This window comes from Physeter macrocephalus, chromosome 20 (genome assembly GCF_002837175.3).
Source record: "Physeter macrocephalus isolate SW-GA chromosome 20, ASM283717v5, whole genome shotgun sequence".
In the NCBI taxonomy this organism is placed as follows: Eukaryota; Metazoa; Chordata; class Mammalia; order Artiodactyla; family Physeteridae; genus Physeter; species Physeter macrocephalus.
The window spans coordinates 12,399,570-12,415,957 of record NC_041233.1 but is presented as its reverse complement, the minus strand read 5'-3'; the positions used below and the strand labels follow the sequence as shown (position 1 = coordinate 12,415,957).

At 41.2% G+C, this 16,388-nt stretch overlaps 1 protein-coding gene across 9 annotated transcripts in view; it reads left to right on the top strand.

Moving 5' to 3' along the window:
* Positions 1-16,388, top strand: part of FAM13C (family with sequence similarity 13 member C) — a 401,019-nt gene that overhangs the window by 64,912 nt on the left and 319,719 nt on the right. For all 9 annotated transcript variants that reach the window (XM_028482088.2, XM_028482086.2, XM_055081352.1 and 6 more), the window contains exon 3: positions 13,297-13,384. The gene's annotated coding sequence lies outside the window, so the exon portion shown is untranslated. The remainder of the gene's footprint in view (positions 1-13,296; positions 13,385-16,388) is intronic.

The following is a 16,388-nucleotide window of genomic DNA, read 5'->3' as shown; positions in this document are numbered from 1 at the left end:
TGTAATTGTGCTGTGATTACGTGAGAGAACATCTCTGTCTTAGGAAAAACACACTGAGGAAGGTTATATCACTTTCCGAAAGCTTCTGAAGAGTGAAGTTCTCCATTTTCCTTTCAGGAACATAGTAAATGTGTCACACAAGTCTATCTCAGATTCACAAGTAGGGTGGGGGGTCAGGAACCAGGGAGAGATCCAGGATGCAGGCCATTGATGTTAGGATTTTCTCAGAGAGGTCATGAAGTTCAATTGTAGGTGAATGCTTTAGCTGCTGTGGCTGGCAGGCTGTTCCTGGTACAGTAAACAGCACACAAATCCAAGCTACAGCATTTCATAAGATATTCATGTGATGCTTTCTGCAATGATCTGATGGCTTCAGAGACTAGAGAATGGCGGGAATGTTAACATCAGTCTTTTGGCTTGGAAAGGAGGTTACCTTGGCAAGATGAAACTTCTGACCTGTGTGGTCCCTGAACTGCTCTCTACAAGGAGATAGCACCAGGGTAGCTCATATAAGGCAACTCCAGCAGTGATTTGGCTGTGGGTTTATCTTTTAGCAATTTTGTGACAAGCTTCCCAGCTCTATGCTTTGACTTTATTCAGTATGTGTTTCCTCCTCCTACTAGGAACTGTCACTGCAATCAGCTGTCCAGTGCCATAGGGAGGACACAGCTGGTGGCAGTGAGCATAAACAGCCTTTATCACAGAGACTAAACCTGTCATGTGCTTGTTGAGGGCACCCTCAGACTCCTTGTAGGCATCAGGATCAAAGACACCAGCTCCCTGCAGACCCAAATCATTGGTTACTGCTCCATAGTAGTCCTCTATGTCTCCAGGATTGCTGCCTTCCTTCTCCTCTCTCTCCCCCTCCCCTCCCCTCCCCTCCCATATTTCATGTTGATTATTTATGGAACCCACCCAATCCTCACAAAAATTGTGAATTTGTCCCTTTTTATGAATGAGGAAAGTAAGGCAGTAAGAAATTAAATAATTTGCCCAAGGTTCATGGCTGGTAAGTGTCAGAGTGGGGACACAAACCCAGGCAGCATGGCTCCAAGTTCATGCACCTAAATAGTATGATACACTGCTTCTTACTCTTAAATGAGTTGACATGTGTAGAGGGCCTAGAATAGAGCCTTTAATGTAACATGTGTTATAGGAGCATTTGCTCTTCTTGCTGCTGCTTGTTCTTGTTGTTTTTCTCCTCCTCCTTCTCCCCCTCCCCCTCCTCCCCCCCTCCCTCTTCCCCCTCCTCCCCTCAATTTGAGGGAGTCCTCTTCATTGCTATCACATCCCTGGCTATTCATGTTCCTAGACAAGTTAGGGACCAGCTTAATTTCAGATCAGGAATGCAGTTTCTTCTCCCCACCCCTCCCAATTTTGCAAATTTTTCAAATGCATTAATTATTCTGTCTTCTGTAATCCTTGAGTATCTGTCAGGGAGATGACACTCTGTCACTCTGTGCTATAGGATTTCCAACTGGAGCCTCAACCCCTTGGCTTCTGAGCCCACACAGGCCAGATCAGGGGGTTAGGTTGGCACACAGCAGTGGAGGCATCAGGCTGACACCGATATGGTCTAGTGCTGCCTCCCCACGATGTTCTTTTGAGTGGGGACACAAAGCATTGTGGCTTATGACTCCTATGCCATCCTCCTCTCCACTAGACTGAGGAAAATTGGGGAGCAGGGAACATGTCCTGCCCTGGCGTTTGTTCTCTCATAGTTTCTTTTCTAATAATCTTCTTTACAGAGTCCTCAATAAGCATTTATTGCATGGAATAATTTATTCATATGCCCTATACGATCCTAAAATCTTTTCTGAGTCTCATCATGTAGAATTATACAGCTGGAAGGAACTTCAGAGACTAAAAATTCCCCATGATTTGGGAAATGACAAAATCGAGACCCAGAGCAGTTAAATATCTTCCCCCAGATCACACAGCTAGTTGGTCGCCAAAGCTGACATTGGGAGCTTAGTCTCCAGGCTCTTGGTTTGGTTCTCTTCATGAAGACTGAGCACTGTAGTTAACTGAGACTGCGTTCTGTCGAGTGCCACCTTCCACAGAAACAGACTGAAGTGAGGCATACCTAGTACAGATTTACCAAACGAAGGCAGTTAGCCAATATTTGCAGGTTTTTGGACAGTTATTGAACAACTTTGCAAATTCAACTAAGGTTTTTCAGGAGACTTGAAAATATTCTTGAATGATATTTAGGACTCATCAAAGGGATTTGCCTCGGACGTTTTGCAGTTTATCCACCATGAGCGTTATCATGATGCTGTTAAAACTCAGGTTTGGAGGATTATTCTTACAATTCTTTTGGTAGAGAAGCTTTGGCACAATGAGAAATGGGAAATAGCTAACAGTATGCATCACACAGAGTCATCTGGAACGTGTCCTGAAACACTCAGAAAACTTTTTAGGGACCTCTTTGCTGGAAAACCTGTGATTGCAGAGCAGAGTGAGGGTGTCTCTTTGTATGTTGTACAAGTGAGATAGAGAAGCAGGAAAATGGAAGCAGCCATGGGAGAAAGTCACCATCCTGTGAGTAATGAAGGTGAAAAAAATGAAAGTGGAGAAAAAAGCCAAGAACTCTCATTGTATCAGCAGAGATTGAGTGGGAGATTCAAATCAGAAAATCAGGAAGTTCACAGTCATTATCTCCTTTTCTCTTTAGCTAAAAGTAGCACCTCCGAAGCACCTCTGCTCAGAGCTAGAGAAGTGAAAACTCTATAAAAGAAAGGACTGATTTTGTTCACTATCCTCTATCTATATGTAAACGTAAGTCAATCCCTGCAGATAACCCTGGATGGTGTCCCCAGTTGTGAAAGGTCAGGCTGGGAAACGTGGCATTACAAAAGCTCTGTCAGTCTTGATAAGTCTCTGAAGCAACACGCTTTTGCTTTTGAAATCCCAATGTGCCCATATAGATGAGGTACTCACAGTTATTTCAGCAAGCCCTGTTTCTAAAATGTTGGTCTTTGGGATCTCGATAAAATTTTGTCAGTGGCTAAATGAGATGGTGAAATGGAGCTGGGTTTTGACAAGGATTGTGAGGGGTGATGGGGAGGGTCTCAGATGGGGAAGCAGATGGACCTGAATTCTGCTCATGAGGCTTCTTCTTATGATGGTATGTTTTAGACAGTTCATGTGACCTGCCTGTCATGTCCATTTTCCGATCATGGGATGAGGTGGAATAGATGACCTCAGAGTTCTCCTCTGGTTCTCATGTTCAATGATGCTTTCTTCTGTGCCTTTTCTGAGGATTGGGGGAATATCTGATCCACAAATAAAAACCAGGCTCCCGCTGTCTTGGACCTTTCTTTGGTTGTTTGGCATTTCAGCCGGTCTTGAAACTCCCTTTAACCTCACTAAACCACTCTGCCATCCATAAGATGCTATTCTGTGTTCTCCTGTTGTATTAACAGATAGGAAAAGGTTTAATTATATAAGCAAATCCCTTTTAATGAATTATCCAATTAGTGTGTTACCTTCCTAAATGGGAAAAAAATTCCTTGTCTAGCATAAGATATATTAGTGCTGGAAACTTCAGGCAATAGTGTAGGGGCATGTGTGTGTATCTGTATGTGTGTCTGTGTCAGTGTGTTGCTTGTAAGGGAGAAGAAAATTATACAAGTCTGGGAAGTCAAATCAAGTGTTACTCTAACATGTGAGTAAAGTCCTTTTGCTAAGCCAAGTGTGAAGGTTAACCAGCAAGTAGTTATAAGACTCTGGTTGCAGAGACCCACTTGAATTAGCTCCTGTAAAGTAGGTTCAAGACTTTATGTTAAGGAGTGCTTCTAACCACTTCTAGTTTGGTCCTGACTGATTTGAATCAAATTTTGCTTAAATAAACTCTTAAAACTCTTAATATGCCTCAGTTTATCTTTGAGTGGTTCTGGTGTCAGAAAAAGAATCAGAGGAGACCCCAGCTGGCCCCCAGGAGTGACAAGCAACAGGTGTGGGTACCTGCTTAGTCCCTTGAGCTTGATGCATGCTTGCTGCCTCTGGAGGTCATGGGTAAGTCCCTCTCGGATCCTGGATCCTAGCTCCACAGTTTTTGCATTATGAGCTTTCAGACAGTTTGAGCATTTTCTTTTTGCACTGAGTCTGGAAACTAGCTGGAGTCAGACTGGCTCTGGATTGGACTGGTTGCAACTTAGAAACTGGACTGGGTGCAGGGTCAGACTGCATCTGACTTGAACTGGGTCCAGTGTGAGGCCTTAGGTGAATAAAAGTTTGTTTTAAAGCTGAACAAGTAGGATACCCTTACCAAAGATAATCTTGAATTACAGTGGTCACAATGGAGAACTTGTTTGCTGGGAGTTTTATTTATTACAAATTCAATTTCACTACCAGTGATCAGTCTGTTCAGATTGTCTTTTTCTTCCTGATTCAGTCTTGGCAAGTTGTATGTTTCTAGAAATTTGCCCATTTTTTTCTAGGTTGTCCAATTTGCTGGCATATAACAGTTCATAGTATTCTCTTAGGATTTTTTTGTATCTCTGTGGTATCAGTTGTTGTTTCTCCTCTTTCATTTGTTATTTCTTTTCTTAGTTCTCTTTCTTCTTGATGAGCCTGGCTAAGAGTTTATCAATTTTGTTTATCTTTTTAAAAAAAACAGCTCTTGGTTTCATTGTTTATTTTCTATTATTTTTTTGATCTGTATTTTATTTATTTCTTCTCAAACCTTTATTATTTCCTTCCTTCTGACTTTGGCCTTTGTTCTTTTTTTCTAATTCATTCAGATAATTGGTTACGTTGTTGGAGATTTTTCTTGTTTCTTGAGGAAGGCATATATTGCTATGAACTTCTCTCTTAGAACTGCTTTTGCTGTATCCCATAGATTTTAGAAAGTTGTGTTTACATATTCATTTGTCTCAAGGTATTTTTCTAATTTCTCCTTTGATTTCTTCATTGACTATGGCTTTTTAGTAGTCTGTTGTTTAGTCTCCAGGTGTTTGTGCTTTTCCCATTCTTCCTGCAATTGATTTCTAGTTTCATACTGAAAAAAGTGCTTGCTATAATTTTTATCCTTTTACATTTATTGAGAATTGTTTTGTGGCCTAGCATGTGATCAATCTTGGAGAACATTCCATATGCACTTGAAAAGAACATGTATTCTGCTGTTTTGGGATGGAATGTTCTCGCTCTCTCTCTTTATATATATATATATATATATATATACATATATATATATATAAATCAGCTCCCGCTGGTCTAATGTGTCATTTAACACCACTGTTGCCTTATTGATTGTCTGTCTGGATGATCTGTCCACTGATGTAAGTGAAGTGTTAAACTCCCCTCCTGTTATTGTATTACTGTCAGTTTTTCCCTTTATATCTGTTAATATTTGCTTTATATATTTAGGTGCTCCTGTATTGGGTGAATATATGTTAACAAGTGTGGTATACTCTTCTTGTATTGATCCCTTTATCATTATATAAGGCCCTTTTTGTCTTTTGCTATAGACTTTATTTTAAAGTCTGTTTTGTCTGATTTGAGCATTGTTACCCCTGCCTCGTTGTTGCCATTTGCATGAAATATCTTTTTCCATCCTCTCATTTTTAGCCTGTGTATGTCTTTTTTTTCTCTATTTTATAAATTTATTTATTTTATTTTCGGCTGTGTTGGGTCTTCATTGCGCACACGGGCTCTCTCTATTTGCGGTGAGCAGGGGATCCTCTGCGTTGCGGTGTGTGGGCTTCTCATTGCAGTGGCTTCTCTTGTTGCGGAGCACGGGCTCTAGGCGTAACAAGTGTGGTATACTCTTCTTGTATTGATCCCTTTATCATTATATAAGGCCCTTTTTGTCTTTTGCTATAGACTTTATTTTAAAGTCTGTTTTGTCTGATTTGAGCATTGTTACCCCTGCCTCGTTGTTGCCATTTGCATGAAATATCTTTTTCCATCCTCTCATTTTTAGCCTGTGTATGTCTTTTTTTTTCTCTATTTTATAAATTTATTTATTTTATTTTCGGCTGTGTTGGGTCTTCATTGCGCACACGGGCTCTCTCTATTTGCGGTGAGCAGGGGATCCTCTGCGTTGCGGTGTGTGGGCTTCTCATTGCAGTGGCTTCTCTTGTTGCGGAGCACGGGCTCTAGGCGTGTGTACTTCAGTAGTTGCAGCATGTGGGCTCAGTAGTTGTGGCACACAGGCTCTAGAGCACAGGCTGAGTAGTTGTGGCTCATGGGCTTAGTTGCTCCACGGCATGTGGGATCTTCCCGGACCAGGGCTCAAACCCATGTCCCCTGTGTTGGCAGATGGATTGTTAACGACTGTGCCACCAGGGAAGTCCCTAGCTTGGGTATGTCTTTAGGTATGAAGTGAGTGTTTTGTAGGAAGTATATAGTTTGGTCTGGTGTTTTTGTTTTGTTTTGTTTTTAAAATTTTTTTGTTTTTTTTTTTTGTTTGTTTTTATCCAATCACCCATGCAGTGTCTTGACTGGAGCATTTAGTTCATTGACGTGTAAAGTGATTACTGATAGGTATGTACTTAGTGCCATTTTGTTACTTGTTTTCTGGTTGTTTTTGTAGTTCTTCTCTGTTCTTCTTTTAGCTTCTTCCCTGTGGTTTTGTTTGTTTGTTTTGTTTTTGTTTTTCTTTAGTGGTATGCTTTCTCTCTGTTTTTTGTGTATCTATTATAGTTTTTTGATTTGTGGTTACTGTGAGGTTCATATATGTTGATCTGTAAATATATCTACTTGTTTTAAACTAACAGTCATTTAAGTTCATACACATTTTAAAAGATTTATATATTTTTTACTCTTTTTTCCCACATTTTGTGTTTTTGACCTCATTTTACATCTTCATGTTTATCTTTTAAGTGTTTATTGTAGTTATAGTGGATTTTACAATTTTTGACTTTTAATCTTAGTGCTAGCTTAAGTGGTTGATCCACAGCCTTTCCTGTACATTTCCCTTAATTAGCGGGATTTTTCCATTCTTAGGAATTCTTCTTGTGATAGCTTTTTCCTTTCCACTTAGAGGTGACCCTCTAACATTTCTTTTAGGGTCTGTTTAGTAATGGTGAACTGTTAGTTTTTGATTGCCTGAGAAGCTCTTTATCTCTCCTTCAATTCTAAATGATAATCTTGCTGGGTAGAGTATCCTAGGTTACAGGTTTTCCCCTCTTAGCATTTTTTTCTTTTGGCCATGCCCCGCAGCTTGCGGGATCCTAGTTCCCAAAACAGGGCTCAAATCGTGCCCCTTGCAGTGGAAGTGCAGAGTCCTAAACACTGAACTGCCAAGGAATTCCCTTAGCATTTGAATTATATAATGCCACTCCTTTTTGGCCTGCAAAGCTTCTGCAGAAAAATCAGCTAATAGCCTTATGGGGGTTCCTTTGTACTGATTCTTTGTTTTTCTTTGTTGCTTTTACAATAGAATTCTCTCTTTAAGTTTTGCTATTTTAATTATGGTTTGTCTTGGTGTGGGTCGGTTTGGGTCATCTTGCCTGGGACCCTCTGTGCTTCCTGTGCCTGGATGTCTGTTTCCTTCATCAGGTTCAGGAAGTTTTCAGCCAGAATTTCATCGAATACATTTTTTACCCCTTTCTCGATTCTCCTTCGGGGGCCCTTATAATGTGAATGTTAGTATGCTTGATGTTGTCCTAGGGGTCCCTTAAACTGTTCTCATTTTAAAAAGCTTGTTTTTCCTCTTGCTGTTCTGATTGGGTGATTTCCATTATTCTGTCTCCCAAATTATTTATGTGTTCTTCTGTATCACCTAGTCTGCTGTTAATGAAGTGAAAAACATACTAGGAGGAATTTATTGTATTCTTCAGTTTTGACTTGTTTTTTAAAAAATATTTTCTAGTTCCTTGTTAAAATTCTCAGTGTTCATCTATTCTTTTCCCTATTTCAGTTATCATTCTTATTACTGATGCTTTGAACTCTTTATCTTATAATTATTTATCTCCATTTCATTTGTTGTTTTTTCAGTGTTTTTTCTTGTTCTTTTATTTGAAACAAATGCATCTGTCTTCTCATTTTGTTTAACTTTCTCAGTTTCTGTGAAATTAGGTGAAACAGTTACCTATCCCAGTCTTGAAGGGGTGTCCTTGTGTGGGAGCATCCCTATGCAGTCTGTGTGTGCCCAGTGGCTTTGTTATGAGAGATGGATCTGAGGTGAGCATGGGTCATGTCTCCCCACTGGGTGTGCTGGCAGCTATCACCTTGGTGAGAGGTAGACTGGAGATGGAGGGGCTAGAGCCAGAGCCAGGTGTGATGAGGTGTCTCCTATGCTCAATGGCTGACAGCAATATATTGGGGGCTGGTGGGGGGGGTCCCAAGGTGCTGGAGCAGAGCACTTAGTTTGGGTCCAAGATGTTTCCATCCCTTCTAAGTGTGTGCTCTCCCCCTCCCAATGTTGGCATTTTTCCCTCACTGGGGAGCAGTGCTGGAGCTAGAGGGTCCAGAGTATGTGTTCGGTGTGGTCCTGCTTGTGTGCTGCGTTGGTCCTGGCACACCATTCAGAGTTCCAGACCACCTTCAATCTGCTGCCTCTACAAATGTCAGTAATGGCCACCCTCACCCTGTTCAGTTGTAGTGCCAGGTCTCAGCCAGCTCCATCCCCCCAACTATCCACTCTTCTTAACAGTGGCACCCTTTGCCCTAGTGGGGAGCTGTGCTCGCGGGGCCAGAGTGGGCCCTTGGCGTGGGCTGGTATGCATGCTGGGGTGGTCGTGGGAAATTTATCTGAGTCCCAGGCAATTTGAATCTGCTTCCTCCACTTTGTTCCTGGGATTAGGCAAGCAGTTGGGCACTCTTCAGGAGTGGAGTCTAGGTTTCTAACAGCCATCCTTTTAGTCCCATTGGTTTTCAAAGCAGCTAAGGGGACTTGTCTTCCTGAGGGCTGGGGTGCCCAGTATGCGGTTTGAACTGCTCATTCCCCAGGGAGGATCTCTAAGCTCATGTAATCCACCTTCTCTTATGTGTCCCCTGCCAGGGGCATGGATCTTGACCTGACTGCTTCTCTTCCCCTCCTGTGTGACACCATGTGGATCTTTCTTTACAGCCTTGGCTGTACAGGAGTCTTTCTGCCAGTCTTCAGTTTGTTTCAGTGAAAATTGCTCCACATGTAGATGTAGTTTTTAATAGTATAGTGTATTTTATAAATGAATGTTACAAAAATCATCCCATGAAGTACAGGCACAGTGTGTTGAAAGGAGCAGGATCCTGGCAAGAGGATGACGAGAAACACTGCTGCTTGCTGACATCATTTTCTGTTTGGCCTCTGGCATTCAACCTGCTCAGTCATGCACATTGCTTAATTTGCCCACTTCTGCCTTCCAAATATGGGAGATTAATCTCAATGCTAAGGTCTCATGTGGCCATAGGGCTCTATCTCTAAAGAGACAGAACAGGGGCCTTTTGACAAGTCACCGGCAGCCATGGAGATTATAGAGCCATCCTCAGATTGACTCATTTTTTCAAGACAAAATTGGAAATTCAAATATTGTATTACAGGCACTGTGTCTCCATGCCACCACACACCCCAACTCCTTCCTTGCTATCTGTCTCCGTGTGTATATCTATTTTAATGCATTCTTAGGGGGAGGTGAGCTCAGCACCCTCTACCCTCTACTCTACCATTTTGTTCTCTTCTCCCTATTTTTCCAGATTTAAGGAAATCATTTTCTCTTAAGCTATCTATGGCTGCCATTAATTTTGCAAAGTCCATTTCTGTAAACAGATTTGAAACATTTAGCTTTTCTCCCTACCTGATACCTCCAGAATGCAGAAGCTTATTGAATATTCTTATTTTCATGGCAATATAGTTATTTGCATAGGTTCAGTAAGAATCTGTTCTCCTTATAAAAGGAGACGATTGGAAACATTAGTTATATTATTAAGGCTTTGAGTGGAATGTCACGTTTGAGACTACACATAAAATCAGATATGACCAGATAGTTTTGAGGAACTAAGGTTGACTTTATGGAGCCAATAAAAGCCCCTTGGAAAAAATGGCCTGGTACCTTATTTAGAGGGTGCCTGGCAGCCTTACCAGGTGAATAAGGAAGGTCACTTCCTGGTAAGCCCAGGAACTTAAGAATATCTTGGGGACTCTACAAGAAAAGAGGAATTCACTCAAACCTGTAGGTATTCCAGATGGAGTCTGATGGTGAGTTCTTGGCTTGGCTTCTTAGCCTGGGGAAGCCTTTTTAAAAGTCCAATCTATGATTCCTTATGAAAAGTTCTAGCAAAGCAGATTTTTAAAAGTTTTTATGGTCAATCACTATTCTTGCTACATTTAAGTGCATAATCAGGCCAAGTTTAATGAGACTAGACTTATTTTGCAAACAAATTAGTCTTGCTGTGATTATCCTTGATAGATATGAGGGTGATTGTAGAGGAAAAAATGTTTCAGTAAAATGTTATAGTACAGTCTTGTGTATATCAGATTCTATCCTTGTTCATTGTCTTTGAGGTTTTATTGTATATCTGTAAACTGAACTAGATCCTGAATTCTAGTTTCCTCAAATATCTGGCTACAGCTCTCCAAACTTACATTTCCAATATTCTTCCACCCTTCTGATTTGGAATCACTAAGAACAAAGTCTGCCCCAGAATCTTTTTGGAAGTGACCATACCAGATCCTCCTCACTACCCAGATGGCAGCCAAACAGCAGAGATTTGAACCTTGGGTCCACATCCCCCAATTAAAAAGGTGTCCTCCAGACTCTTGGAAGTGCACGCCAGCTGGAGATCTAAAATTTAAATGACTAGGAAGATTCCTCCCCAGAAGCAGATTGCATCTTGTGGTAGACAGCTCTCCCAAGATCATAGATCAAGATTTTCATGTCCAATTTAAAACCTTTATTCTTTTTGCCTTTTTGCTACTTGCTTTTTTTCTCTCTTTTAATGCATGGGAAGATAATGTTCCTTAACTCTGGCAACTATTGCTGAGTTTACTGCTAAGGCCATAGCTGCACAACAAAAGTCCCTATATTTTCTTGCTAAGGTGATTTTAGACAATAGAATTGTCTTATTATTTACTGACTGAGCAAGGAGGAGTCTGTGCATAGCAAATACAACCTGCTGGATCAACACCTCTGGTATTGTAGCAAATACAAGAAATTAATGAAATAACCACTTGACTAAAAGAGGTTGATGCCTCTTTGGGTACATTCTTTGATTTATTTGACACCAACTGATTTCGTTCATGGGGGCCCTGGCTAAGGAGTGTACTTCAGTTTTTGGTGTTATCCTCCTAATAGTTTTCATCGTAGTCTCCCTGGTGCACTGTGTTCTCTCAGAGGTCTTAAATGTGTGTTCATAGCCATCAGCAGTAAATCAGATGGTCTCACTGTGCTTGGAGAAACCAAAACCAGATGATCAGTGAGATAAACAGCAAAAATAATTTTTCCATGGGATGATATCATAACCTATGTGTTTCACAATTAGACAAGGGCAACTTAACTCTGATAGTGACTGAAAGTGGTGCTAATAGCACATTTTGGGCCAATCTCTCACATATGAGTGGATGATCCAAAGGGGGGAATTGTTAAATTAATTAAACAAGGAAGCCATTAGATTGAGGTGACTCTAATGCCTTGGCAGCCTTTGAAGGCAAACCAAAGTCTCAGCCTGTAACTCCCTCAAGGTTACAAATTCAAAACACCAAGGACAACCAATCACAAATAGCCAGCCAGGCTTTAAGCTGTAGCCAATTTATAATTGCCTTGCTTTGCTTCTGCCTTTTCTCTGTGAAAGTTTCTCTCCAAGCTCCTGTTGGTGGAGCCCTCCTAACAATTTCTGGTTTGGGGCTGCTCGATTTGAATCAATTTTTCCTCAAATAAACTCTTAAGATTAAAAAAATAATACTTGATGTTGAATGACTGGGGGTTATTAACCAATTAATTGACTAATTTTATAACAATGGACCAAAGTGGCAGTGGAGGAGATACAGAGAACTATTTAGGAAGCGAGATAAAAAAGATTGGTGAATCTTGTTTCCAGCAAGCTTTGGGGAGACCTGGTGATGACAGCTCCTGGGTCTCCAGTGTTTTGCTCTCAGTGAGACTCAGTTACCCTCCTCAGGTCTCTTTTCTGTCCTGCTACCAACTGACCCCTCCTTCCACGTACTTCCTGCTTCTTGACCCATTCCGTCCATTTGGACCTTTTCACTACACTTCCCACTGCTCACACACTATTTTTTTTTTTAGCATGTGTCTTGGTTCAAATTTCTGATTGATCTAGTTTATTGTTGTGAGCAAGGCCACACAGGTGTTTGGCCAGGCATTGGAGCAGTGGTCCTTTGCATGAGCTGAATGGGCATGTGAAAGTCAGTAGGGTTACATGAGAAAACATGGCTGTCTGTTTCGTAGAGGCTGTGGGTGGGGAAGTGTTCCATAGGAGGACAGAGAGGCAGGGCAAGCACAGTGGCTGTTACACCCAGGGTAAGTTTCACAATAAATCAAAATTTCCAATGACACCCTCATTTCATCCACATGATAACATTGCGAGGTATGCTTAGCTGGGATTATCTCCGGTTTGTGAATCAGAATACAGAATTTCAGAGAGAATGTGGTTTGTAGAGGTAAGTACAGCATCTTATCTGTACTTTTTTTTTTTTTTTTTTTTTTGTGGTATGCGGGCCCCCCTCTTTTGTGGCCTCTCTCGTTGCGGAGCACAGGCTCCGGACGCGCAGGCCCGGCGGCCATGGCTCACGGGCCCAGCCGCCCTCTTTTGTGGCCTCTCCCGTTGCGGAGCACAGGCTCCGGACGCGCAGGCTCAGCGGCCATGGCTCACGGGCCCAGCCGCTCCGCGGCGTGTGGGATCCTCCCAGACCGGGGCGCAAACCCGGTTCTGCTGCATCGGCAGGCGGACGCGCAACCACTGCACCACCAGGGAATCCCCCATCTTATCTGTACTTTTGATATCCTTTCTCAGTCTCGAAATATTAGAGATGGAGAATTAGATTCTAGTCCAGCCACCTGTCTCCTCACTTGCACCAAGCAGCATTTTTACATGTATGCAGAGACCCAGAGAGATCACCTTGTCCACTATGGAATCTATTATATTTATTTGAAACAAAATGAGAAACTTCAGATTTCATTTAGTGCAAACCTTGGGAGAGTAGCAGGAGTTCACTGTTTTAACAATGCTGGCTGAATTATAACGCTATTCTATTTTTCTTTATCCCATTTTATCTCCCCTTTACAAAGGAATCACTTGAGATTGCAGAATGAAAATTTGAGACTATGCAATAAGATTTTCCTGATGTTTTTTAAATCAATATCTTGTGTGGATCCTATATGAATTTCTCTGGTGGCCTCTCTCTTTCAGGCTCTTCTTAACACAGACTGTGTGGGATACATACAGGAGCACATTGCTGGCAATGAACACAGAGCTGCTGGACTGTCAGATAAAACAGGTAGGTACTCACAGAACTTCCATAAAGTGGTTTTTTAATGGAAAATGTGAAGTTGCTTCTAAATGTGAATGAAATTAAGAACTTAGGCGAAGTGTACCAAAATAAGATTCATTTGGTTTTACAAAACAAATCAGACCACCTGCAATAATCTAGATCAGACAATTCAGCAGTTGGGAATGACTTGGTTAAGAGCGTTCCTAAGTTTTGCATGTAAAAAGAAGTGAAGGAGAAGAAAGTGGTTTGTAGACTACAGTACGAGCTATAGACAGGGAGGTCAGATTCTAACCATGGTTCTGCTGGTATCTAGTTCCCTCACCTCAATTAGGGAGCTAAGTTAATTTCTCAAGGGAAGTGTTTTTGATGATTAAATCAAGGGTTTTACTAGGTGATTACTAAACTCTTCTTCAATTCAGTGATGTTGTGAAATTTGTCACAGGAAAACCAATTCTTCACATTTTCTCCCTTTGGCCTAATTGCAATTTCTGAGACCATAAGTAAAACCTAATGAGCTGGTGTTGAGAAGGTTATTCACAGTATACTCTAATCATCCTGGACATCTTGGACATCTCGTTCTGTTCTTTCAATCCCCTCTCCTATTCTCTCCCCTGGGGAATTTGAGACATACCTGACACACTTCATAAACTGAGAAGTGATATATTTTTAAAAACTGGAATCACTTTAAACATTTTGCAAAAATGTATTTAATTTTAGGAGGTGAAAGACTAATCTGATTTATACTTTCCTTTGTATAATAATTTAAATGCAGCAAAGATTGCTTATTGGAGCTCAAAAGAAAAGGTAGACAAGAGCTATATTTATGTGCTTATCTTGCCTTTAAATCACCTCCCTTCCCCCCATTTTTTGCCTGAGCCCTTTGGTTACCATAGAAACTGGCATGGCCTCCAACTGAGATTCCCAGGAGACTTAATTGCATTCCCAATTTCATAAACTCTATTAACCTTTGCTTGAGAGATAGATATGTATATGATGTAAATAAGTTACATTAATAGTTTAAAGTGATGCATATACTTTTAGGTTGTACCCAATGCTCTCTTTCAGTCAATTAAACATACTTAAAATAACTGTGATAGTGTTACTGTCTCTTTTTAGAAAATGCTGGATTTAATATATACATATCTAAGAGATAAGACTGTTTCTCAGGGAAGGTTCAGAATGGAAGCTGAATGTGTCTGTATATGTTTGAATATATTTAGATATGCTATGTCTGTATCTCTATCACATGTATGTTTGTGTTGGGTACTGTACTTAGTATTTAATATGTGTTATTTTATTTAGTTGTCTTAACAGCTCTATGCAGCAGGTTCCAGGATGTCCACCATTTTACAGTTGAGGGTCCTGAGCCTTAGGGAGTTACAGGTCCCACAGCTAGTAAGTGGCAGAGCTGGGGTTAGGACCCAAACCTGTTTGACCCCAGAGCTCTGAAGCCTTCCATATGTATCCGTTTGTATGCTTCTAGAACCTGCCTGGGGATTGTGTGCAGGGTTCCAGAGAAAGTCTCCTTTTCTAGATGAATCATTCATTCATAGAAGCAGGGCAAGTGGATAAAGAAGGCGCAGTCCTTGTTCCCATGGAGAGGCTGGAGGCAGGGTAGGGGGCGGGTGAGAGGATAAAACAGACATGAAAGTATAATTACAAGTTGCTGACTCTTACAAGACAGATGTCAGTAGCTTAAAGCTCCAGCCTCACTGTGTGGTCATGTTTAAAGACACGATAGCTTGAATGTAGAATGACTGAAAGACTGTTTATTTATTTATTATATAGAGGCTATTTTATTTGAAACATAAATTCTACTTATTATCTCTATTGTAATTCTTGGTATTTTTTACAAATTAATTTTTTTATTGGAGTATAGTTGCTTTACAGTGTTGTGTTAGTTTCTGCTGTACAGCAAAGTGAATCAGCTATACGTATACATATATCCACTCTCTTTTAGATTTCCTTCCCGTTTAGGTCACCACAGAGCACTGAGTAGAGTTCCCTGTGCTCTACAGTAGGTTCTCATTAGTTATCTATTTTATATACAGTAGTGTGTGTATGTCAATCCCAGTCTCCCAGTTTATCCCACCCCCACCCCTTCCCTGAATGTAGAATGACTGAAAAATAATTTAAACTCTGTGGAAATTTCTCTAAGAATGCCAAAGGCAATGCCTTTTGTACAGCCTAGCAACACATCTGCTTCCTCTCCTCCCCCGCATATCTCATACCTACAATAGCAGCCATGGCACCAAGGTACCGTTTTGGCATTATTCAAGCACCGTTTGTTGAAAGCTCTCCCCTCTTTCACTGCAAGCTTCCCCAGACTGTCTCACAAACTTGGCCCATGCTGTCTGTCTAGTTGCTCTCCAGTCCCCTTTCAGGCTCATCTCTTTATTATGCTGGTTGCCTTAACCTCTCTGCTTTCATTTTTCTTGTTCTTCCATCACTTAAGTTTTGTATGATGAAGACTTGCTTGGGAAACGGCTAGAAGCTGGGTTTTGTCCTTAAAGGAGAGATGGGTTAGGAAGAAGACAGCAGACACAACTCACTACCTTTAAAAACAAAACCAAAACCAAAAACCTGTGCCATGGAAGAATAAACTTTGTACAGTGGGAGTCAGAGAAGGGCAGGCAGAGTCATTCTTACCTGGGGAGTGAGAGAGAGGGATTCACGGAAGCTGATCTTTCCAAGGATGATGGGGTATTTTCCAGATGGTGAGTAGGAGAGAGGCATTTTAGCTTGCAGGGGCAACTTAGGCCAAAGTTCATTGGCATGCACAGGCATGGTTTATTTGAGGAATACATAAATGACTCTTTTTTTTTTAACGTCTTTATTGGAATATAATTGCTTTACAATGGTGTGTTAGTTGCTGCTGTACAACAAAGTGAATCAGCTATACATATACATATATCCCCATATCTCCCCCCTCTTGCGTCTCCCTCCCACCCTCCCTATCCCACCCCTCTAGGTGGTCACAAACCACCTAGCTGATCTCCCTGTGCTATGC